We start from the raw sequence: 24,029 nt of genomic DNA on the forward strand, positions 1-24,029 counted from the left end.
TGCATACTTCATTTGGATCATGGACTACTTAAAGAGAATGGAATTAGTTGATAACATTTTTAAGTTGGAATTTATTTATTTTTGGTTTAGAGTTCTACCTTTATTGAAAAATAAAAATGAGAAGTCTAGCAATATGCATTCCAATTTTATTTAGGCTTGTATTCCTATGTGTCCATGGCCATGACCTTACTTAGAAAGTATTTGAGTTTTCCATTGTGCCATGGTTCCCATCATTCCCTCTGTTTCACATACTGGTACCTCAATCCTTGTGTTCTCACAGTTGATTCTTAGGCACTCCGGTTTTTTCTGTTCTAGAGACTGAAATAGAAGGATACAGAAATTAGAACTGGAAATGGAGAGCTATAGGAGGTGTAGTGATAGTTTTAGCGAAAAACACCAAGGTTGAATCTGCCAATGAAGAGAGGGGAGGTGGTGGCTGGCAGGATGCCCAAGAAAAGAGGAAGATGATCTGACTTCATACAGAAGCAGCACAAAAAGAGCCATCAGACACACCTAAAACTGTTATGTGTGGTGGCCTGAATCCAGAAGGTAGCCTCCAGGGGAGCAGGTGAGTCAAACTCTCTCAGTAGCCCACCCCACTGTGTGATGTGAGTGGAGGCTGCATGCTCCAGGTTCCTGAGCCAGCCACATGGGTGGTCAGCCAAATCCCAGCTTAAAAATTGACTCAGACTTACTAGCAACATGCAACATTATTGTTATGAGCAACTTAGCCTACAGGTCAGAGGTCTAGGCAGCATGAGAAAGTGGGAAAGTCAATCTTTGGGAACTGTAGGTTTATCATTCTCTGCTACTCCAAGTTGCTGTGGTCTGGGGAGTCACCTTTTACACACTTTTTTTTTTTTCAAGAGAAAATATGAGCAAAAATGTATTCCAGATCAAATAAGCAGCAAAGGATTATAAAATGTTAACTTCAGAAATTAAGAAACCAGTAAGGTGTTGTTAAAATAACATAAAAGTGAGTCGTTATGAATGTAATTCATCAAAAATACGGTGGGCACAGTGTCTGGCACAAAATGAGCACTCTGTTGTTTACTTCCTTTTGTCACTGAGTTTAACTAATTTACAGTTGAAACATATGAGACGGTTACTTTTCTGTGATAATTGGCTGGCCGTGGCGTGCCCAGATTAAACATTATTTCTGGGTATGTCTGTGAAGGGATTTCTGGATAAAATTAGATTTGAACTGGCATACTCAGCAAAGTAGATCACCTTCTTATTGTGGGTAGGCGTTATCAGATGATGTCTTGAAGGCACAAATGGAATACAAGGGTGAAAGAAGGAGGATTTCTTCCTTTTTTCCTGCCTCCTTGCTTGAGCTGGGACTTCTTATCTCATTTTTTTCTGCCCTTGGGTTGGGATTCACCCCATTAGCCTCCCTGGTTCTTGGGCCTTCAGGCTTAGACTGAATGACATCCCTGGCTTTCCTGGGTCTTTAGCTTGCAGAGGGCAGATGTTGAGATTTCTCAGCCTCTATAACTATGTGATTCAATTCTTCTCATTATGTTTCTCTGGGTAGGAAGGTAGGTAGGTAGATACAGATGTGGATGTGGAGGTAGATGATGTTAGAGATAGATGTCCTATTGGTTCTGTTTTTTAGGAGAACCTTGACTTATACAACACACTATCTGTGTTCTCACATCTATCCTATGAAGTAGGTATTGCATCTGTCTCCATCTTACAGATGAGGAAATGAAAATTAAACAAAATAAATTACATGTTCTACACCACATAGCTAGTAAGAGCTGGTGTCTGAGCCCAGATAGTAGGAAACCAGAGGCCAGGGTGTTGTGTATGGCCTCCTGTGATCTCTGTGCTTTAGGGACCAGCAGCCTTGGAAGAGATAGACGTGGAGAATATGTTCCACACATGTGATGTGAACTGCAGTAGAGGTATATAGAAGAGTCTGTCAGAGGACAGAGAAGAAAACAAGTACGTTTCTGACTGAGGAGAGAAAAGTTTCCTGGAGGAATGACACTACAGCTGAATCTTGAGGACTACAATGCCAGAAAAATATACAAAATTTCAATAGGGCACATTTATGCCTTTTTGGTAGCAGGCTCAATCACCATTTATCAAAACATAAATGGTCTATGTCTTTTGATTCTGTAATTTCACTAACTGCAAAAGGGGAGAGAGAAACATGCTCAAAAATGCTTATGTGAAATATTCATTTTGAATTAGAGAAAAGTAGACATTGTATAAATATGTAATGGACTAACTTGTACAAAGTAATACAATCCACTCATTACAAGTGAAGATGGACTCACATCCACAACCAATCACTAAGTGGCAAAGAGAGGTAAAGATGACCTGGTGTATATAAAACCACGCAATGAGTATGATATAGGCATAAAGAATAAGCTGGAAAGGTTTCAGAACATGTTAAAAGTAGTCATCTCCAGGTAGTAGAATTTAGGGGGAGTTTTAGTTTCTCTCTTTACTTCTCTTTAAAGTTTGTATTTTGATAATAGACATGTATCCCAGAAATTCAGGTATTAAAAAAAAAAAAGAAAGAAAGAAGCAAGCTTGGAGGACCAGACAACTTAAATATGAAACAAAAGGATTATAAAATAGATCTGTTAGGATGAGGCATAGAAAAAAAAAATTAGCACCAATATGGGCAATATCTTTTTATACATAGACCTGATGCCTTTGGTGACAGCGTGATTTAAGGAAATAGTATGGTTCAAGCTGAGAAAGATCATCTGTTCAGGAGATAGCAGAGCTGTGATCCCACAGATTTTAATTCTTCCAGGCAGTGTTACCCTCTGTGTGCCGAGTCCTATTGTTGAATCACAGTAGGTTACAGGTGTGCGGGTCTGTGGCTCCTTCAGCCTTCTGGTGGACATACAAGGCTTGAGACAGCAGAGCCCCTGGGCCAGGAACCCCTGGCAATGGACTGCCTCATCTGTTTACCCCAATATGACATTTATTCTGTGTGAGCTGTGAGGTGAAAAATAATGGGAGCCCTGAAGAGACCATTTTGTGTGGTCTCTTTTTTTTTTTTTTTTTTTTTTTTTAAAAAGGATAACTGGCAGAGAGGTTGAAAGACTTTCCCCACAGTCATATAGCTCATTAGGTAAGTAAGCCAATCCCTTATTAAAGTAGAAATAAGAATATTGACAACACTCTCACACACATACACACAAACATTGAATTACAGTCAGAATAGAAAGAAGAGCATACAACAAAAGAACAGAATTCCAGGAATGATATATTCTGACAAGCCAAGTCACCTTGCTGCTTTTCAAGGGTCCTGACTCTCCGTATCTGATATTGATTATTAGGGATCCAATTATCAAGTTATATGCAGTAATCCATAGAAATTGATAATGATAGCATAGCTCATACAACATGGTAGTCTTTGCTTGTTTTCATCTTCTACGCCTTGGTTTTTTTGTGTTTTTAAAATAAGCTCTATAGAAAGAGTCCTAACCCTCATGGTGTTATCTTCCGGCAGAAGGTTCAATTCCAACTATTGATTAGTTATATTTATGTCTGTGCTTGTCTTCAAGACATCCTGGGGCCTGTCATGATGGGTTTACTCAGGGCATAGCTGCCAGTCACCGACGCAGATTAAACCATTCAGAGCTGATACAATTTGAGAGATGACCTGCTCGCTTCAAGCAGCTTCTGGTGTGTTTTGTGAGGCTAAAGTTCAGTTTCCACTTCATGATATATCCATTCTCCTCATCTCTGTCCTCTCAAATCCAGGCTACTCAAAGTCTTTGTTAAAGTTCAACTATGCGGTGGCTCTGTATCCCCCTCCTTATCCCACAATTCACAAGTCTCCTTATTCCTACCTCCCAGCATGCTGGGCTGCAGGTTTGCCCACAGTTACTTTGACCAGACAGGGGAAGAAATAGGGAAATGGCTTCTGAGATAGGCTGACAAATGTGCATATTCTAATCCCTGGAATCTGTGAATGTTACCTTATGGGACCAAGGGTACATGCAGAGGTAGAAAAATCACGAATCTTGAGATGGGGAGGTTATTCTGGATTTTCTGAATGGGTCCTACAGGGAATCACAAGTATTCTCAGAAGAGGGAGAGAGAGATTTAAATATAGAAGAGGAAATAGAGGGCAGGTCGGGTGGCTTGGCAGTTCAGCTCCTCCTTCGGCCCAGGGCCTGATCCTGGGGACCCAGAATCGAGTCCCACGTCAGGCTCCCTGCATGGAGCCTGCTTCTCCCTCTGCCTGTGTCTCTGCCTCTCTCTCTGTCTCTGTCTCTGTCTCTCTCTCTGTGTGTCTCTCATGAATAAATAAATTTTTAAAAATCCAAAAAAAAAAAAAGAGGAAATAGATATAAAGATGGAAGCAAGAGGTAGGAGGGGCACCTGGGTGGCTCAGTGGTTCAATATCTGCCTTTGGCTTGAGTAGTGATCCTGGGGTCCTGGGATCGAGTCCCATATGGGGCTCCTCATAGGGAGTCTGCTTCTCCCTCTGTCTATGTCTCTGCCTCTCTCTCTCTGAGTCTCTCATGAAAAAATAAATTAAATCTTTAAACAAACAAACAAAAAATGGAAGCAAGAGGTAGGAGTGGTGTGAGGAAGAAGTCACAACCACAGAATACAGGTAGCCTTCAAAAGCTAGAAGGGGCAAGGAAACAGAGCTTCCAGAGGGACGTGCACTACCAACATCTTGGCTTTCTCCTAGCAAACTTGGACTTCTGGTCTCCAGAATGGTAAGGGAATAAATTCATATTGTTTTAAACTCTACTTTAGTCTATTTATTTATTTTTTTAAATAGCATTGATAGGAAACTAATACAAGCTGTTTTGTGGAAAGAACTTCCAATACCATCTCCATGTAGTTCCAACCTGCTGGAAAAGTCCATTTTTGGTCAATTTCCATCTACTATTGATAACACATCTTTGTTTTTCTCTTCTTATATTACCATCTTCTATTTTACAGATGTGGAAACTGAGCTTTAGAAAGCAGCAGAGTTGTTTTTGTTTTTGCTTTAATATTTTATTCATTCTTTTAAGAGACAGAGAGAAAGGTGGAGAGGGACAGAGGGAGAGGGAGGAGCAGGCTCCCACTGAGCAGGGAGCAAAATGCCAGTGCCTGGGGCTGGATCCAAGGACCCCAGGATCATGACCTGAGCTGAAGGCAGATGCTTAACCAACTGAGCCATCCATGCACCCTTCAGCATAGTTTTCTTAAGGAAGCATCACTGCGAGTAATAGACTCTCTGATACAATCCTTTCTCCCTGCTTCCAAAGCTGATGGTCTTTTCAGGCCTAAAACAGTTCCTTGAATTGGACCTTCCCCCTTTACAATGAACAGGAGGCAAGGAATTCCTTTCCTTCTGTGTATTTTACTGCATAAAATACCAGTATGGCCATGACTCTAATTATGATGTGTGGTTGACTTAGAAATGCTTGGGGATGAGGCTTCTTGGAACTTTTAGTGCTCTACTACTATTGATTCTTGCTGGATGGAAATAGAATCAGAGAGACAAAAATATCATGTTGAAAAACCCATTTACTAGGTGACCTCTAAGGTCCCTGAGAGCCGGATGAGGAAAAGAATCTTTTGAGAGGTTTGAGTCAGTATCACATTTTTGATAATATTTATGGGAGCATTTTCCTGTTATATTTAAATGGACTTGTTTTTCTCCTTCTAGGATTTTGTCTCCATTTTAGTTAGAGTTATCCTTACTATCCTCCCTCCTTCATGGTCGGCCCTAAAGTACAATTACTATGAATCTATTTTTAGTATGGGTGATGGTTGTGGCATCTAACATTCATTGAATGCTTACTAAACACTAGACGCAAAGCTAAATATTCTCGCATGAACAATTTCTAATTCTTACAACAGTGTATGTTCTCATTCATTTGGGGAATATAAATAATAGTGAAAGGGAATATAAGGGAAGGGAGAAGAAATGTGTGAGAAATATCAGAAAGGGAGACAGAACATAAAGACTCCTAACTCTGGGAAACGAACTAGGGGATGGTGGGAGGGGAGGAGGGTGGGGGGTGGGGGTGAATGGGTGACGGGCACTGAGGGGGACACTTGACGGGATGAGCACTGGGTATTATTCTGTATGTTGGTAAATTGAACACCAATAAAAAATTAATTTATTTAAAAAAAATAATAATTCTCACAACAACTCTGTGACTTAGGTGCTTTCATCATTGACCAGGATTCTGAAACTCAGAGAGGTTAACTCACCCAAGGTCACAATGTTAGTAAGTACTGGAATCGATAATTAACTAAAGTCTATCTCATTTGAAAGCTCATGTGCTTTTTTTAAGAATGACTTTCTCTCCCATCCACTTGTAGGAAATATCACCATTCTGTTGCTGCCTAAAATACATACATGTTTGTTTTTTTGTTGTTGTTGTTGTTTTTACTCTAAACTCCACTGCAGCTCCCCAATGTGGTCCACCCCTTTGGGCAGAGGTCGGGCATTTCCAAATCATCCCAACATCTTCTTCCCCCATTCTTTCTGCTCCAAGTCCATCAGCACTCCTCTTTCCTCAGAGCAGCTGGTTGAACACAGCCATTCCAAAGAATAGGGACCTGATCACTTCAACTTCACCCATATGTGAACTTTGCCCAAGGAAACTGAGTCCAACCTGACAGTAGCAGAAAGATGGGGAGGGTCTCATGTGACTAGACAAGTGACTGGTGACATTCCACCTATTGTCTAAAATTTGCTTTATTTTTTTATAATCTCTCAAAACATACTGCCAAATAGTATAGCCTTTGACAGTGTACATCCCCCTTTCTCCCTCCCCCATCTCAAATGTTAGGACTCACTGGGTTAGGTGGAATATGCTAGAAACAGTCACTTGATGACTGATATTTAGAAGCTGCATTTCTATTTCCCTTAGAAAACTAACCAAGTCTGAGAGGGGTCCCAGAATGGTGATATGGAAAAATGCAACAGAGTCTTAGTGAGGACTTTTCTGATGAAGGGAAGAGTTAAGGCCCAGTCTTGCTTTTTCACTGAGGGGGGTCTTAACAACCTCATTGTCCTCTACATAACAATGTTCTTTTAATTGAACCCCATGCTCTCTATCAAGGAGAGTGAGTGGAAGATGAGAAATAAAATGCTCCCATTCTTTTCCACTGGCTATTACCTCAGTAATGGCATTAATAAAGGTGGCATTAGAAGGAACTGGGACAAAAAAATCATCATCACTCTTGAACCCATAAGAAATGAAGATTCAAAAGGTTATTACAGGTAATAAATTCACATTCTAACATGCAAAATGATTGTGGGCTTGAATTGGATGCATTTGGCTTGGTGATGGTTTTCCATTGGAAGTCACATGCCGGGTGAATCCAAGTGGAGCCTCTGGGCCCGGGAGGGCATCTAGGGACCGTGTTCCAACCTGGGGACCCTGATGTAGTCTCTTATTGCAACAACAATTCCTCCCCAAATCCACTCTGAAAATCCCAGCTGAGAGAGAGGAGGTTTCTGTGCTTGCCAGAATCTTAGAGGACAGGGAAGAAAGACGGTGCTAGATGAAGACAAGGTGAACAAATGAAATCTGTCTAGCCTGAATGAGCACGCTGTCCAAAAGCTATTTCGGGAATCGGAAAGCAATCGCTCTCCAGATTGCTCTGTTCACACCCAAACTACAGCTGATGCATTATGTTTCTGCTAAAACCTGAGTTTACCAAGCCATGAGTTTAAATAAGCAAAATGTTGCCATTCTTAACCCAGAAACAAAGGGATTTAAAATGGCTGCCACTGCTTAGCCAAAAACATACATTGCAAAGCTTCAATTTATGTATGAAATAGTTATCGCCTCTCTAAGGCTTTTAGGCTATAATTATTTTTACCCTGAATTCTAAGGGAAGGGGGGGCAATAGGGAAATAAGAAATCTCTTTAATGCTTTTTGCTGTTGCTGCTTCTTCTTCTTTTGCTTTTTAAAACTTAAAAGCATAATATTAACTGTAAATGCACTGTTTTCCTCTGAGATGAGATGATAAGAATCCCTTCATGGCCTCTACTATCATGAAGTAATAAAAAGAGACCTGTTGAAAAGTCAAGAGCCCTAGGTCAGATTTAAATTCTGTCTTCAATGTCTACTTACTCAGGCCCCAAACCTCAATGTCACCCTTCACTGAAATATTAGAGAAATAGACTAATATTTTTCATCCATTCTTTGAGCAAATCTAACTACTTTTCACCATTTCTACCCCTATTCCACCGAAGTCCATGTTACCATCACCTTTTCACACAACCACCAGAATGTTCTCTGTAAAATAAAAATCAAATCAGATCACGCCTGTTTCAAACCCTTTGGTGTCTTCCCAACCTACTCAGAACATCCTCTTACCACATCCTACCAGATCTGGCTTTTGGCTATTCTCCCAATGCATTGTCTAAGGTTCTTTCCCTCTCTTACTGGGCCCCTTGCTCACCCACAGACATGTCTCAGAGTGGAGGCTTACCATGTTAGTGGTTCCACCTGGGGTGCCCTTTCCTTGGCTCTTCACAAGGCTTGTGTTAATATATCACTTTTCAGAGAGCCTTCTCTCACCACTACACTGAGCAGCACATGGTAAGGGCTAAAAACATTAATGCTATGTTTGTTCACATTTAATTATATATGTTGTCATATTCTCTCTTGAACCTTGTTTGCTCTTTTTATTATTTTATCTCTTCTTGTGGGTACTCCCTCCAAGCTTTATGGTTTAATCTGCATGGAGACTTGATCCATCTGGTTCTCAGTCATGAGTTCAATGTCATGAAACACTCATTGTATTAACCAATCAATTAAAAATATTGATCAAACTCTTTCTTGGAGGGCATTCAAATATCCCTAAAGAAGTGAAATACTGATTGTTTTCTTCTAGGTGCTTATATATTAGCTGGAGACATGTACACACATGGACACACATACCCACACAGCTTAGAATATCAAGTACCAAGATCTTAGTGCCATTAGTAAATATTGAAAGAACTCTGAGGAGGAAAAGGGCCTTGTGATAAAGCTCCTTGAAGAGGCTTCTAGGTTCTCTGCATGATCTATAACCACTTACCTCTCCTATCTCCTTTCTTTCAATTTCCCTCCCCCAAAACCACATTGCATGCCACAACTCAGTCATACTCAACTTCCTTCCATCCCTCAAATGTTCTATACTTCCATTCTGTTTCTAAGGCTTTGCATATGTTCCTTCTCTCTCCTGTACAGAACATCATTTCTCCCATTTTCTCTGCAGCCAACTGACTCCTATCAAGTTTTAGGAATCAATGCAGACAGGACTTTCTCTAGGAAGCCTCCCTGATATCTGCTGCCTTAGTATCATTTCACATTGTAACTACTTTACTTGCTACATTTTCACTGTAGAATTCCACAGGGAAAATTTATTGTACTTATTGTTCCTTGCTGCATCCCTAGATCATGGTAAAGTGCTTTTCACAAAGTGCGGGTTAATTATGACTCTATTGATTAAATGACTCTAGATCAGCTACAGATTTGGAAAAGTTGTTTATCCTATTTCTTCCAGAGAAGTGGGGATAGCTATTTCTAATAGTCAGCAAAGCATTGACTAAAAGCCTCAGTGATTAGGACTAACCAAGGCATCTTCTTCTCTAACTTGTCATCTCAGTGAATCTCTGCCGGTATCTCCCACATCTAGCTAAGTAGCATCCCAACCACTCTGGAAGACTCTACTTTCCTATTGAACTGGGTATGGTAGAGTCAGGTCATTGTAGGTGCCATCTTATTATGCCTTCGTGGATAAACAGATAACCTATCTATTACTATTATGACAGAATCCTTTCTTTTCTGTTACTTTATTTATCCCAGACATATTTTCCATGAAGGACAAAATATGTGGAAAAGTAGTATAGGCTGATTGAATCCCATTTGACCTTCCTTTTCTCTATAGGCTATACTATCTAGGGTCTGGATCCTGCTTTGCTCTTCTACAGGGTGCCTTCCAACAGAGACTTGGATGGAATGATTGGACTCTGGCACTTCCACGAGCTTTATTGTATAGTTCCTCACTCTACTGTGTTCTCAACCATGTTTCCGTAGGCCTGGATACCTGTCTGAGAACTAGGCTGAATTTGCCATTTTTGACTTGGATTAATCCCAGAGGCTATTGGTTCTTCCCCATTTTGTCCCTCATTATAGCTAATTTTCTTACAATTTTTCCACTCTGGAATACCTGAGTGCTATGCTTTAATGCATTTATTTCTAGCCCTTTCCTAGGGAACAAATTCCATCATAATTAGAGAACACAGTATATCTTCTATTTTCTCTGGATTCTTCAAATTATAGAGGGCAATAAGGATAATGCCAAACACATGGAGGTCACCCAAACTGTGTGTGTGTGTGTGTGTTTAAGCCTCTGGGTAGGAAATATAGAATGATGACAAATATAGTTTCAAGAGTCTGCTCTACCCAGCTCACTGCTCTCTGATGTCCAAAGAATTGAGAATCCTGGGGGTAACTTTGCCAACAGATAAGAAGTCTCCTTTTTCTGAAATGCTGAAAGAGACAAAAGATGCTTTCTTTTTTTCCAGTTTTTGTAGCCAGGCCTCAATTCTTTCTGGCAGGTACATGTTTGACTAGGGGTTATTCAGTCCTTAGGGCCAGTGCTTCCTCCCCACATGCCAATTACTGCCAACTCTTGTGTGGACATATGTGAGAACCATGTTTGATGCTGATACACATAGACATCTCACAGAGGCCTCCAGTCCTACACCTGGAAAATGATTACCAGGCTGAGATTGGCTCCAGAGACAAAGATGGTTCTGTTTAATTTGAAGACTTTAAATGGTGCTCAGGGAACAATAGACTGCTAATGGAGAAAGTAAATCTGTTAATATTTAATTTTCTTAGGCTGCGGTTTCTTATTAAGAACTCCCTTATGTAAGGTATACTGGTATTGTTTGGAGAGAGCAAAGCGTCCTTGGACTGGTGACCTGGTGCTGGGATTTTATTACAAATCTGTGATATCTAACCTCAACTGCAAGAGGTCTCTCAAATTATCCATGACACTTGTTCTTGAGCCCTTAACTCTCCTGCTTCAACCCTGACTTCTTGCCCCCTAGTTTCCATGCTTAAAGATATAACTAATGAGTACCTATCATAAATTAGGCATTGTGACAGATAGAAAGGAGCCAGATGAATAGGATACAGTTCCAAGGTAAAGATAAAAAAAATCTGCACGTTTACAACTTTACCTAAATCTTACTAAAAAACATCCTGTCAGTCTCACCTCCAATTAAGAGAAAGAAATAATTTTTCTTCATTATTTGGTGTTTTTAAAATGAAATACACACATTATGACAATATGTCCTCAATACCAATATGTTAGACACTGCTCTAGGTTTTTGGGATACAAGGAATAAGAAAGGCAATGTCCTTTTTGTAGACATCGAATTCTAATTGTAAAAACATACATTGTATTAAAAAACAGCTGGATAATTCTGGATAATGATAAGCATTTTGAAGAAAATAAATTACATTATGACAGAGAATGCGTGTGTGTATGTGTAGTGTTCCTTCATAGAGAGTTATCAGGAAAGTGCCACTTGAGCTAATTTTAAAGAACAAGCATGCAAAGATATTGAGACTGAATATCCTAGATAATTAAATCAATGAGCATAAAGACCTTAAGCCTAGCATGTTCTGGTGAACAAAACCAAAGTTATAAGCATAAGAATCAGAGAATAAGAATGAGGTGAGGGAGAAAGAGATGAGAGAAGAAAAAGGATTGGAAAGGAGGGCAGAAGCATGGAGACCTTTTAAGATTGTGGTAAGGAGTTTGGATTTGGTTATAAGACAGTGGGAAGCCAATAGAGGGCTTTGTCAAGATAATGAGATTAAATTATTGGATTTAAATCTCAACACTTTTTCTTAATTTCTGAAGAAGAATGTATTGTTATCATGGAGAAAGAAGGGGATACAGAGAACCAATTATGAGATTATAAAAATTGTTCATGAGACAAATCATTTGGTATAGCCTAGCATGTTAGCAATGAAGGTAGAAAGTCTCAAGATCTATGTTGGATGTAGTACTGATGGAATTCACTGATACTTTATTTATTTATTTATTTTTAAAGCAGTTCTTTTTTTTATTTTATTTATTTATTTACGATAGTCACAGAGAGAGAGAGAGAGAGAGAGAGGCAGAGACACAGGCAGAGGGAGAAGCAGGCTGCATGCACTGGGAGCCCGACGTGGGATTCGATCCCGCGTCTCCAGGATCGCGCCCTGAGCCAAAGTCAGGCGCCAAACCGCTGCGCCACCCAGGGATCCCCCTCATTGATACTTTAGATGGAGAGATGAAAAACAGACATAAATAAAGAATGGTTCCCAGGATTATATCCCTTAATATTGATGCCTTTTTCTGAAAAATGAAAGACAGGAGAAACACATTTGACAGTGATGAAATGTATAGCTTGGCTTTGGACATTGTAATTCTGAGATACCCACTAAATATTAAAGGTGTCAAACAATCAGTAATCAGTAAGTTTGAGTTTTGAGCTCAGTAAAGTGCTCAGAAATGGCATTTGAGCTACATTAATACTACTTGATATACAAGTAGTATTTGGCTGAATGAGATTGGCCAAAGAAGAATAGAGAGCGTATTGACAAAGGAGCAAATAGAATAGAAGACAAAAACTTTTAGAAATTGAGCAGAGGAGGATGACCCAAACTGAAAGACCAAGTTGCAATGATCTGAGGATGGAGGTTTGTGTGATGTTCTGATACTCAGCAGAACACATTTCAAGGAGTAATCGTGAATATAATCACATACATTGTATAGTAAGAGAATATTTGAGGACCATTGGACTGGGTAAGATGGAAATGTCATTGATCTTGACAAAAACAGCTTCAGTAGAATGGTGGTCATGAAGCCTACTTGGAGTGGGTTTAATAGAAACCAGAGAGGTGGTGTAGCAGTAAGTATAGAAAATTCATTCACTTTGATCTTCAGGAGCAAAGAGAGGTAGTAAGACAGTAAAAGAAGGGATATGTAAATTAAAGACTTTTTATAAATATATATATATATATATATATATATATATATATATATGAAATGACTGTAGTATGTAAATACCCTGATGGGAATATTTCAGTAGAGAATAAAAGTAATTATGTAAAAAACAAGGCAGAAAATTGTATTACATAAATACAATTCAATTAGAGGTTGAAGCAGGTTCCCCACAGGGAACCCAATGCGGGACTCAATCCCAGGACCCTGGGATCATGACCTAAGCCAAAGGCAGATGCTAAACCACTGAGCCACCCAGGTGTCCATATTAGATAAATATTTAAGGAGAGAAAAAGTATACGAATGAGCAAAGGGGAGAGAGAGGTAGAAGAAGAGAGAAGAAGAGAAGGAAAAGGAGTTGAGAAGAGAAGAGAAGAGAAGAAGAGAAGAGAAGAGAAGAGAAGAGAAGAGAAGAGAAGAGAAGAGAAGAAGAAGAGGGGAGGAGAGATAGAAAATATATAGGGTACAAGTAAAGGGGTTGACCTTTGATGAGAGTCGGTACTTATTTTGTTGCAAATGGATGAGAGGCAAAGATTTCAAAGTAAATGCAGCTAGATGGGAGACTAGGTGGTAGAAATTTGAGGGAGTTTTTTCTGTTTCTATTTTCTAAGTGAAATTTGAGTCTATGTCATCAACTGAGATTGAATAAGGGAAATGGTAAAGAAAGTTTAAAGAGGTAAGTAAGATGTATGAAATAATTTTGAAAACTGAAGCGTAAACATGCTATTGAAGAGGTTTTAGATAATGTTTAGGGTCCATTTTAAGATTTGATATTATAAATCAAAAGTGGGGCTGTTAGGGTTTTACTAATATTTGGTGGAATTATAGGTGAATATAATGGAAAAAGTGAAGATCCAAGGAGTTATGATCATTTGAAAGAGTGGTTATAATGATGACTATAGGATTAAATTGAGTGAGAGGAAAATGGGAACAAGAACATGGTAGTCAAGGGAGTAGGCAAATGGATGGGTCAAATAATTGTTTGAGTGGGCATACAAAAGACAGTAAAGCTCCAGAATGGGAAATCCTTGACACCTGTCCTTGACTTGATCTCAATCCATCTCACATGAGATATTGTTCTATCAGTAAAACCTCTCAACTAAACATTTAATGTTTACTTTTCAAGTTCTACTTTACCTATATCTGCAAATATTACCTAATGGCACAGAAAGAAACATAGTTTTGGTCTTGTTCTTTCAAATGCACAATAAGTCTCTAATTCTATGCCATTTTTTCTTACCCTCTTCATTAGTGACAGTTGTTGTGTAGGGCTGGCTGCCCTGTGCTTTGTAGGATGATTAGCTGCATCCTTGGCTTCTACCCACTAGATGTAGCAGCCCCTTACCCCCATTGTGACAACTAAATAATCTTCTGATATTGCCAAATGTCCCTTGGGAGCCAAATTGCCTCTGGTTGGAAACTATTGTTCTACACTAATTGCCTTCATATGCTCTCCACCCACTTATAACTAAATTCTACAATTTGGCTTCTATATTACTAGTCCATAATAGTTCTCTTTCTGTGAAGTTGAGTCACCAAAAAAGTCAGTGACCACTTGGCTCATCATCACTTTTGTTTCCTATCCAACTTGGAAAATCTCTCCTGTAACTACTTTTTTTACTCTGGCTTCCATATCTTCTGTTATTCATCTTAGTACTAAAACTATTCTCAATCTCAAATCTTTTCTCCTCTACTTCAGATATAATCTCTGTGGACCTGCCCTTAAGTAAATCTATTTCTATTATCCCCTCACTTAATCCCCACAGATTTCATTACAACCTCTATGTGTTACAGGATTTCTTTTCTTCTGGTGCCCATAGTTCTTGGTCATACCACTTTGAAGAATGTAGGTGGGCAGCAAATCAAGGCTTACTGAGTGATAGTAAAGTAAAGTTTATTAAGTGACAGTACCAAGCTCCCAAAGCGGGAGGAGATCCAAAAGTGTTGCCACCAGAGTTTCTAAGTTTAGCATTTTTTATGGGCTTGTTGGGGAGCTGTTTTAATCTGATTAACCCTCCATGCACATGTCATCCAATCTGTTTTGTCATGGGAGAAGGTGGAGGGCTCCTTCCAGGGTGGTGTAAAATTGTTTTAATGGTGGTTTCCTCTTAGGACAGGTTGGGGGAAGTTTGGGGAAGAGGGGGGTCCTTGCCCCTGCGTCTCTTTCTTCCAACTATCCTTCATCATATGTAAATGGGATCTAATATTCAGCTTCTCTCCCCAACTAAGGATTGTGTTTCTTCCTGCCTTCCTTTTATAAACTTATGTTTATAAATTTTTCTGGAACTTGAAAGCTCACATCCAGAAACCAACCATTACTCCAAACCTTATAGTATACTCTAACACAGTTATTTCTACTAATGATGCCACTCTGTTCCCAATCTTAGTGTCAAAATGCCAATGTCATAATCGATCTGATTTCTATACTGTTGCTAACCACTATCTTGTAATGTCCTAGTGACCTTACCTACACAGTCATTGCCAAAATTTAGTTATTCAGTAGTTTTGCCTGGAACATTGCTCTGAATAATTTTATGATCTTCTGGCCTACAACCTATTTGCTCTTTTGATCAGTCTTCAGTACTGCTTTTCTACTAGTTTTCCTGAAGAAAATGCATAGTCATGACACTATGACATCCCTGTGCTCCATCGGTAGCCCCTCATGTTATACACACAAGTATTTCTAAACTCCTTAGGCAAGTGACAGGTCTTCCCTTATCTGGCCCTAAACTATATTTCCTACTGGATTTTCCTTTATAGCATTCAACTGTAACAAAAACTTGACCCACCTATGTGACTCACATTTTTTTGTCTGTTACCATTCTTTATAATTTTCACTTTGCCTAGATCCAGCTTCCCTTCCTCTTCTCACATAACGAACACATAGCAGCTCTAACAAATTCTCCCAATCTTTCTACCCTCCTGAGTCTGCTATTTCTCCATAGCCTCTTCCCTTATATCACAGTTGGAAAGGAAGCACTGTTTACAGAGTTCTAACAGTATGCCATGGGCCACGCTAGATTTGTATATATTATTATTATGCTCTAGGCATAGTAGATGTATATAATGATTTTAATAAATATTTCCAACATAAAGAATGAATTTTATCTCCAATTTATAGATAGGGAGATAGTAGCACAATGAGATTAAGTAACTTGTTTTACTTTACATAAACTGTAGGTTGAGGATCCTGGAGTGATTTTAAGATCAGTATAGTTCTCAAACCAGTGCTTCACTGATTACAAACATGGCTTCAAAAGTAGGACTACTTTTCCCTGAAAATTCACTGCTCTTTATAAGATGCAGTTCATTGTTGTGCATCATCAGCACTGAACTGAGGTCTAAGTAACAGTTCTAGATCCAGCTTTGGTGATGGGTGCTTTGAACCATCACAACTTGAGCATTAGACCTCCACCATACAAAGAGGCATCAGTATGCTCTAGCGTTATGTTGAAGGAAACCAGACAGAGTTCCTGCCTCTAATACTACAATGCCTAGATTCTAACCAATATAAATATTTTTCTGGGAGGGAAATTAATTTTCATCTATTAAAATGAAATCCTATTTTGTTGGAAAAACACATCATTTGTAATCACTAATATCCTAGCCAGAATTTGCTTCTTTTAACCCTTCTCTAATATTTACATAATTATATATCATAACCAAGTTTTCCAAACATCTTAAACCTCAATTTCCTCTTCTATAAAGTGAGGGGTTTATTAATACCCACTAAGATTGTGGAGGATTTAATTGGAAATGTACATATATATGTCACATATACATTGTATACTTACCAAATACAATGTATTTATCATATATATATATATATATATATCTCACATATATAATATTTATCAGAGTGCCCAGCACACACTGAGAATCCAATAAATGATATAGCATTTTTAATTTTCAAGAAAGTTTGTATATAATAAGAATTTGTAGGAAGCAAGGAGAAAGGGAAAAAGGGGATATAAATATAAGACACAGTAGAAAGCCATCAAAGAAATTGTTGGATGGAAATATCTACTCAAAATGTATTGAAAACTTAAACATAAGACATGAAAGTGTAAAACTCCTAAAAAAATGCAGGGGATAATAATCTTGATATTGGGATCCCTGGGTGGCGCAGCGGTTTGGCACCTGTCTTTGGCCCAGGGCGCGATCCTGGAGACCAGGGATCAAATCCCACGTCGGGCTCCCGGTGCATGGAGCCTGCTTCTCCCTCTGTCTGTGTCTCTGCCTCTCTCTCTCTCTCTCTCCCTGTGTGACTATCATAAATAAATAAAAAATTTTTAAAAATTAAAAAAAAATCGTGATATTGATCTTGGCAATAATTTCTTGGATTTGACACCAAAAGCACAGGGAACAAAAGCAAAAAAGATAGGTGGAATTATATCAAACTAAAAGCTTGTGCACGGCAAGGGAAACAATCAAAGGAGTTAAAAGTCAATTTATGAATTGGAGAAAATGTTTGCAAATCATCTTTTTGATAGGGTTTAATTTCCAAAATGTGTAAGAGTCTCCTACAACTCAATAGTGAACCAAAAACAAAACAAAGGCCACAAATAATCCAATTAAAAATGGGAAAAAGAATAGATCTCTCCTGGGGCACCTGGGCGACTCTGTGGCTGAGTGTCTGCCTTTGGCTGAGGTCATGATTCCGAGGTCCTGGGATTGAGTCCCACATTGGGCTCCCCATGGGGAGCCTGCTTCTCCCTTTGCCTATGTCTCTGCCTTTCTTTCTGTGTCTCTCATGAATAAATAAATAAAATCTTTTAAAAAACCCAGACATTTCTTCAAACAAGACATATAAATAGCTATCAGGTTTTTGAATAGGTGTGTTCAATATCACTAACCAGAAGGAAAATGAAGATCAAAACCATAATGAGATATCACCTCACACCTATTAGGATGGCTATTATAAAAAACAACAACAACAACAACAAAGGATAACAGGTGTTGGAGAAGATGTGGAGAAACTGAAACCTTTATTTTCTGTTAGTGACAATGTATATTGAGTGCAGCCACTATGGAAAGCAGAATGGAAGTTCCTCAAAAAATGAAAAATAGTACAACCGTAGGATCTAGCAAACCTATTTCTGGGCATACAGCTAAAAGAGTAGAAATCAGGATCTTGAGGAGATATCTGCACTCCTATGTTTATTGCAATATTATTCACTATAGCCAAGACCTTGAAGTAACCTAAATATCCATCAACAGATGAATGAATAAAGTGTTGCATATACTTACAATGGAATATTATTTATCAAAAAAAAAGGAATATCATTTATCCTTAAAAAGAAAAGAGGGCATCTCACCATTTGTGACAACATAGATATAGACCTGTAGGATATTATACCAAATGAAATAAGCCAGCCACAGAAGGACAAATACTATATGATTACATTTATATGAAGTATCTAAAATAGTCAAATGCACAGGAACAGAGAAGAGAATGGTGGTTGCTAGGGCCTGGGGAAGAGGGAAATGGAGAATTGTTGCTCAATGGATATAAAGCTTCAGTAATGCAAGATGAATAAGTTCTAGAGATCTGCTATATAATGTAGTGCTTATAGTTAACAATATGGTATTGTGTACTTTATGTTTTTAATTTTTTTAATTTTGAAAATATTTTATTTATTTATTTGAGAGAGAGAGAGAGAGAGAGAGAGAGAATGAGTAGGGAGAGGAGTAGAAGGGGAGGAAGAAAGAATCCCAAGCAGACTCCACACTGAGTGTGGAGTCTGTTGTGGGGCTTGACTTCATGACCCTGAGATCATGACCTGAGCTGAAACCAAGAGCTAGGATGCTTAACCAACTGAGCCACCTCAGTGCCTCTGCTTTTGTGCACCTTAAAATATGTGAAGAGGATCGATTTTAACACATGTTAAGATTAAGTGTTCTTAACACATGTAGACACAATAAAGAACATTTTTGGAGATAATGGTTGTGTTTATTATGTTGATTGTGGTGATGGTATCAGTTCTAAGCATTATATTCAAATTCATCAATGTGTACATATTAAATGTGTGTGATTTTTAAAATATCAATTATATTTCAATACAGCTTTAAAAAGAGATGAAATGTGGATTTTTAATTTATCTTAGCTTTGGACATATTGGGTTCTTCTGACTATACATGCATATATGTGTATACACTCATTTGTGGGAAAATATAATACCCTTGTAGCCTACTATGGTATGGCAGTTCCTCAGCCTTCACCCTACACCAGGGTGAGCAATTGTTATTAAATAAAAGGCAACATAATGACATTAAATAATGAGACTTGCAGAGCAGCTAGCTGACTCAGGGCCATACTTCACAGGTCTTTGAGCCTCATTTCCTCATCTGTATAATGGGAATGATAATGTAAATCTCATGGTGTTGAGGCATGAAGACATTAGGTATATGAGTGTGCCAATGGAAATCATTTTTATGACATTTGACCTTAACAGATTGCTGTATTTTCAGAGCCTTGGCTATCATTCTGAATCATTGGGTAATTTATCCTTTGAGGACTATTTTTTCCTGTATTAAGAGAAAAGACATAAATCAGAGATCAGAAAGTGGATGTCTATGTTTGTGGTAATTTCTTGAAAGGCATAGCAATGGAACAAAAATAAAGCCTCCTCAAATTCTTAAGTTTCCTTTAGATCAGAAATATATTTTATAAAGTAAATCTTCTTTTTATCCTCTGTTATTTTTGATAAAATATTAATCAGCTGAAGGTAATATATGACTATGATAAGGAGACAGATGTTTTAATCACTCATTTGGCAGCTATTTATTTCTTGTCTAGGTAGTTTGGGAACTGTGATCCTCACAGTTTGAAGGAAGGGTGGTAGAGGTAGGGAGACAAACAGATACACAGGGAAGTACAATACATAGAGAACATTTAATTCAGACTTGCCATTTAAAAGACTTCTCAAAGGAAGTAATGTCTTTATTGAGACCTAAAGGATGAGACTCAAATGAAAACTGGAAAGGGAAAGTTTTCAAGATGGAAAGAGCAATATGTGCTAAGACAAGGAATTTGTGCAACTACCTTTCTAAGTGTAGCATATATTTTAAGAAAGAGTAGATATAGATATAGATATAGATATAGATATAGATATTCAGGATGCCTGGGTGGCTCAGCGGTTGAACGTCTGCCTTCTGGCCCAGGTCGTGATCCTGGGGTCCTGGGATTGAGTTCCACATTGGGCTCGCTGCATGGAGCCTGCTTCTCTCTCTGCCTGTGTCTCTGCCTCTCTCTCTCTGTGTCTCTCATAATAAATAAATAAAATATTAAAAATATATATAATATACATACTCATATGTAATATATAAGATATAAGATATATATATATATATATATATATATATATATATATCTCCAAGGAACAGATAAATAATTTGAAATTACAAGTTTTCTGTAGTAAATAATCTAAAGAAAGGGAGGTCAGGGGCCTAGAGACAGGCAGAAGCCTGTCTAAAGTTTGGTTAAGCTGAGGAAAATGTTAAAGACAACTTGATTAGAGCATTGTTAGAGGGAACCTGCCACAAGCACAATAGATTTTCCAGGAAGAAAATTTTATTTTGAAATCACATGTGTGTCATATTTCAAAATATATGTGCTTATCAAATGTAAACATCTTTGCCTTGGTTACGATGCTGCTAAGAGCAGAACCTGAGATCAAGACTTGATTTGGGATGGTTTCTTTGGAAAATAATTTCAGGAAGCAACAGTGAGAGTAAGAGCAGTGAGGCAGAAAAGGTAAACATTTTAATAGAGGCATGTTATGAAAATTCACTATTGAGTTGCTGTGTTCTCACAGCAACGAGAGCTGAATTTGGCAAGGACCTCTAAGAGGAGGAAGAAAAAAAAGAAGAACAGAAGAAAAGAAAAGAAAGAAGAAAGAAAGAAAAAAAAAGAAGAAGAAAGAAGAAGGAGGAAGGAATGAAAGAGAAGAGAAAAAGAAGAAAAGAAAGAAAGAAAAGAAAAAGAAATAGAAAGAAAAGAAGAAGAAAAAAAGAAAAAAGAAAGAAGAAAAGAAGAAGAAAGAAGAAGAAAGAAAGAAAGAAAGAAAAAGAAAGAAAGAAAATAGAAAAAGAAAAGAAAGGCAAAGAATTTAATTGAATATGTTACAAGCTTTCCTGCTCCGTGGTTCTGAAAGTGAAATTGATATTCATGATGTACCTCCTTCACTATCCATTCTACATTTTCCTCACCTCCAAGGAGAAAATCTGTCCATAAGGATTGCTTACATGCTATGATGACCAATCCTTCATCCTTGAGAGATAATCCTTGATTCTCTTGCACTTGTCAGACTGTGTTTGTTGTAATTTCCTACTCACTGTTAAGACCAAGCGTAATGCCTGAAATTATATTTTAGTAAGTTCTCATCTCTATAATAGCAGTGCACCAGCTTCTCATGATATGCAGGGTTGATAACCCCAATCTTTCTTTGCCTTCTGTGCTACTTGAGTGTGGTGCCCAAGGGGATCTGGCAATATTTGTAACTTCAGGTTCAATAGAATTCTCATTGTGTTTCTCAGTGGAAATATTCTTTGCCAGAAAACAGGAATTTTAATCCAGCAAAGTGTAACATTGTGGTGCCAGAAAGAACAAATTCTGTAATTGGTTTCTGAGAATAATGAGAAGAAGGGCCAATTATATACCCATCTTGAAGTTTCCTATCTGATATAGTCTAGCTATGGTTTCTGCTATTAGTATAGTGCATACACAGCCTCCTTGAGGACTACTTCTACCCCATAATGCATCATCCCTTAGCTGGTGCCTTGGCTGAGCCTTTAATAGTTTATTAAAATTCTGGAATGTTTGGGTGGCTCAGTGGTTGAGCGACTGCCTTCAACTCAGGGTGTGATCCTGGAGTCCTGGGATCGAGTCCCATATCGGGCTCCCTGCATGGAGCCTGCTTCTCCCTCTGCCTGAGTCTCTGCCTCTCTCTGTCTCCCTCTCTGTCTCTCATGAGTAAATAAATAAAATCTTTAAAAAAATAATTTACTAAAATTCTATCAGGACATCTGCTTTGAGGTGACAAAGTATATAGTGGGAAGAGTTAATATTCTAGTCATGAGTCCATTGTCACATCTCATCTGCTTTAAAATGATGGGGATCTCTGGGTGGCGCAGCGGTTTGGCGCCTGTCTTTGGCCCAGGGCGCGATCCTGGAGACACGGGATCAAATCCCACCTTGGGCTCCCGGTGCATGGAGCCTGCTTCTCCCTCTGCCTGTGTCTCTGCCTCTCTCTCTCTTTCTCTCTCTGTGTGACTATCATAAATAAATAAAAATAAAATAAAATAAAATAAAATAAAATAAAATAAAATAAAATAAAATAAAATGAGTCACTTGGTTCAAAGCAATATTTTATTGGATCCATGTCACGAAATTAGGCTACTCTATAAGCCCATTGATGATGCGGCTGGTGGAATAGTGTAGGATAGGATGCCAAACCCATACACGAAGTAGTTGTCATTTTTAAAAGTTTATTTATTTATTTGTAAGTAATCTCTATACCCAGTGTGGGGCTCCAACTCATGATCCAGAGATCTAGAATCACATGCTCTTCCAATGGAGCCAGCCAGGTGCCCCAGTAATTGTCATTCTTAATAAGGAAGAATTACTGCTTCTTCAAGGTTGAATAAGTTCAGTGAAATCAACTGGCTACCAAGAGACTGTCTGGCCTTCTCGCGTTATAGTCCCATATTAAGCACACAGCTTCAGCTACTATTGTTTACAGGTTGGGCATTTATCAGCAGCTGTGCGTAGATCAGCTTTGATGGGAGAGCTCATGCAGAGCCCCCACGCCTTCCACCACGGCTGCTCCCCTCATAGCACTGTTGCATAAGCTCTAGAATGGCTGAGGACAGAAGCTGGCTGACATCTACTGGATGAGCTATTTAATCCACCTGATTCTTGAGTGCCTCATCCACAGTTGAAATTCTCTGTTGGACATTGAAGTAAGACACAAAATTTGGCATACTCTGTGCCATATCTTTAGATTCATCCGTATGCCTATCCCCTAGACCTTTCTTTTTCTGTCTTCTGGAGTTGCTTATTCCAGGTCCTTGGTTCAGCTGGGAGATGGAGTCAATGGAATCCTTACTCAAGTCTGTTTTTCCTTCCATATCAAGTTGATGAACAACATAATGAACCAGGAAAATGTTCACTTGATGAGTCCACAAAGGCATTGGAAAAGAACACATGTGGAAAAAAATTTAGGCCAGGACTACATTTATTACCTGTCATGATTTTTTTTTTTTTTTTTTTATGAGAAAGAAAGAGAGGGAAAGCAGGGAAGGGCAGAGGGAGAGAGGAAGCTTAAGCAGGTTCCATACCCAGCACAGAGCCCAACACAGGGCTCAATTTCAGGACCCTGAGATCATGACCCAAGCTGAAATCAAGAGCCGGACACTTAACCAACTGAGCTATCTGGGTGCCCCACTTCTGGCATGATTTTTAAAATCAGCTGCTCACCAGCTGCAGGAAATATTTTTCTTTTGTTTTCCTTCTTTTTTTTTTTTTTTTTTTTTTTTTTTAATGTTGCCAAGAAAACTTCCTGCTTTCACAGCATACCCTGAGGCTATAGTTATCTGAAGGGATCCTACCATTTTCATTCTTTAAGGTATTAAAAGCCAACCAGTTCCACTATGCTGTAAATTGCTAATTTACCCAAACTGTCCAAATGCTAAAACTACTGCTTAAACTAATGTTTGCCTTTATATCTGTGATATATACCATTCTACCAAGAGTTAGAAGCTCAATAGTTGCGATATTTCAACACATCAGATGTTATCATTACACTACCATCAGCAGTGGGGTCTCTGTGGGCATCAAATTGATCTGGTATCAGAATTCTATTATGATGGTCTGTTTCCTAGGGCCATTTCTACATTCCAAGTTTGGCTTTCCCTTATACAAAGGATTGGTTATAGGTATTTCATTTGGATAGAAATCCTTTTAAGCAGGAGTAAAGGAATAGAGAAGAATGAGACAAAAAAGTGAGGAAAACAAGTAAGATTG

General features: G+C 38.5%; 1 long non-coding RNA gene across 6 annotated transcripts in view; it reads left to right on the forward strand.

Annotated features, from left to right (window-relative positions):
• Positions 1 to 3,028: 3,028 nt before the first annotated feature.
• Positions 3,029 to 24,029, forward strand: part of LOC102155227 — an 81,807-nt gene continuing 60,806 nt past the window's right edge. For 3 of the 6 annotated variants that reach the window (XR_005380573.1, XR_005380572.1, XR_005380571.1), the window contains exon 1: positions 3,047 to 3,100. This is a non-coding gene — a long non-coding RNA (uncharacterized LOC102155227). Of the gene's footprint in view, positions 3,101 to 24,029 lie in introns of all 6 variants that reach the window. The other 3 variants (XR_005380568.1, XR_005380569.1, XR_005380570.1) reach the window with 2 other exon arrangements.

This window comes from Canis lupus, chromosome 28, assembly GCF_011100685.1.
Source record: "Canis lupus familiaris isolate Mischka breed German Shepherd chromosome 28, alternate assembly UU_Cfam_GSD_1.0, whole genome shotgun sequence".
In the NCBI taxonomy this organism is placed as follows: Eukaryota; Metazoa; Chordata; class Mammalia; order Carnivora; family Canidae; genus Canis; species Canis lupus.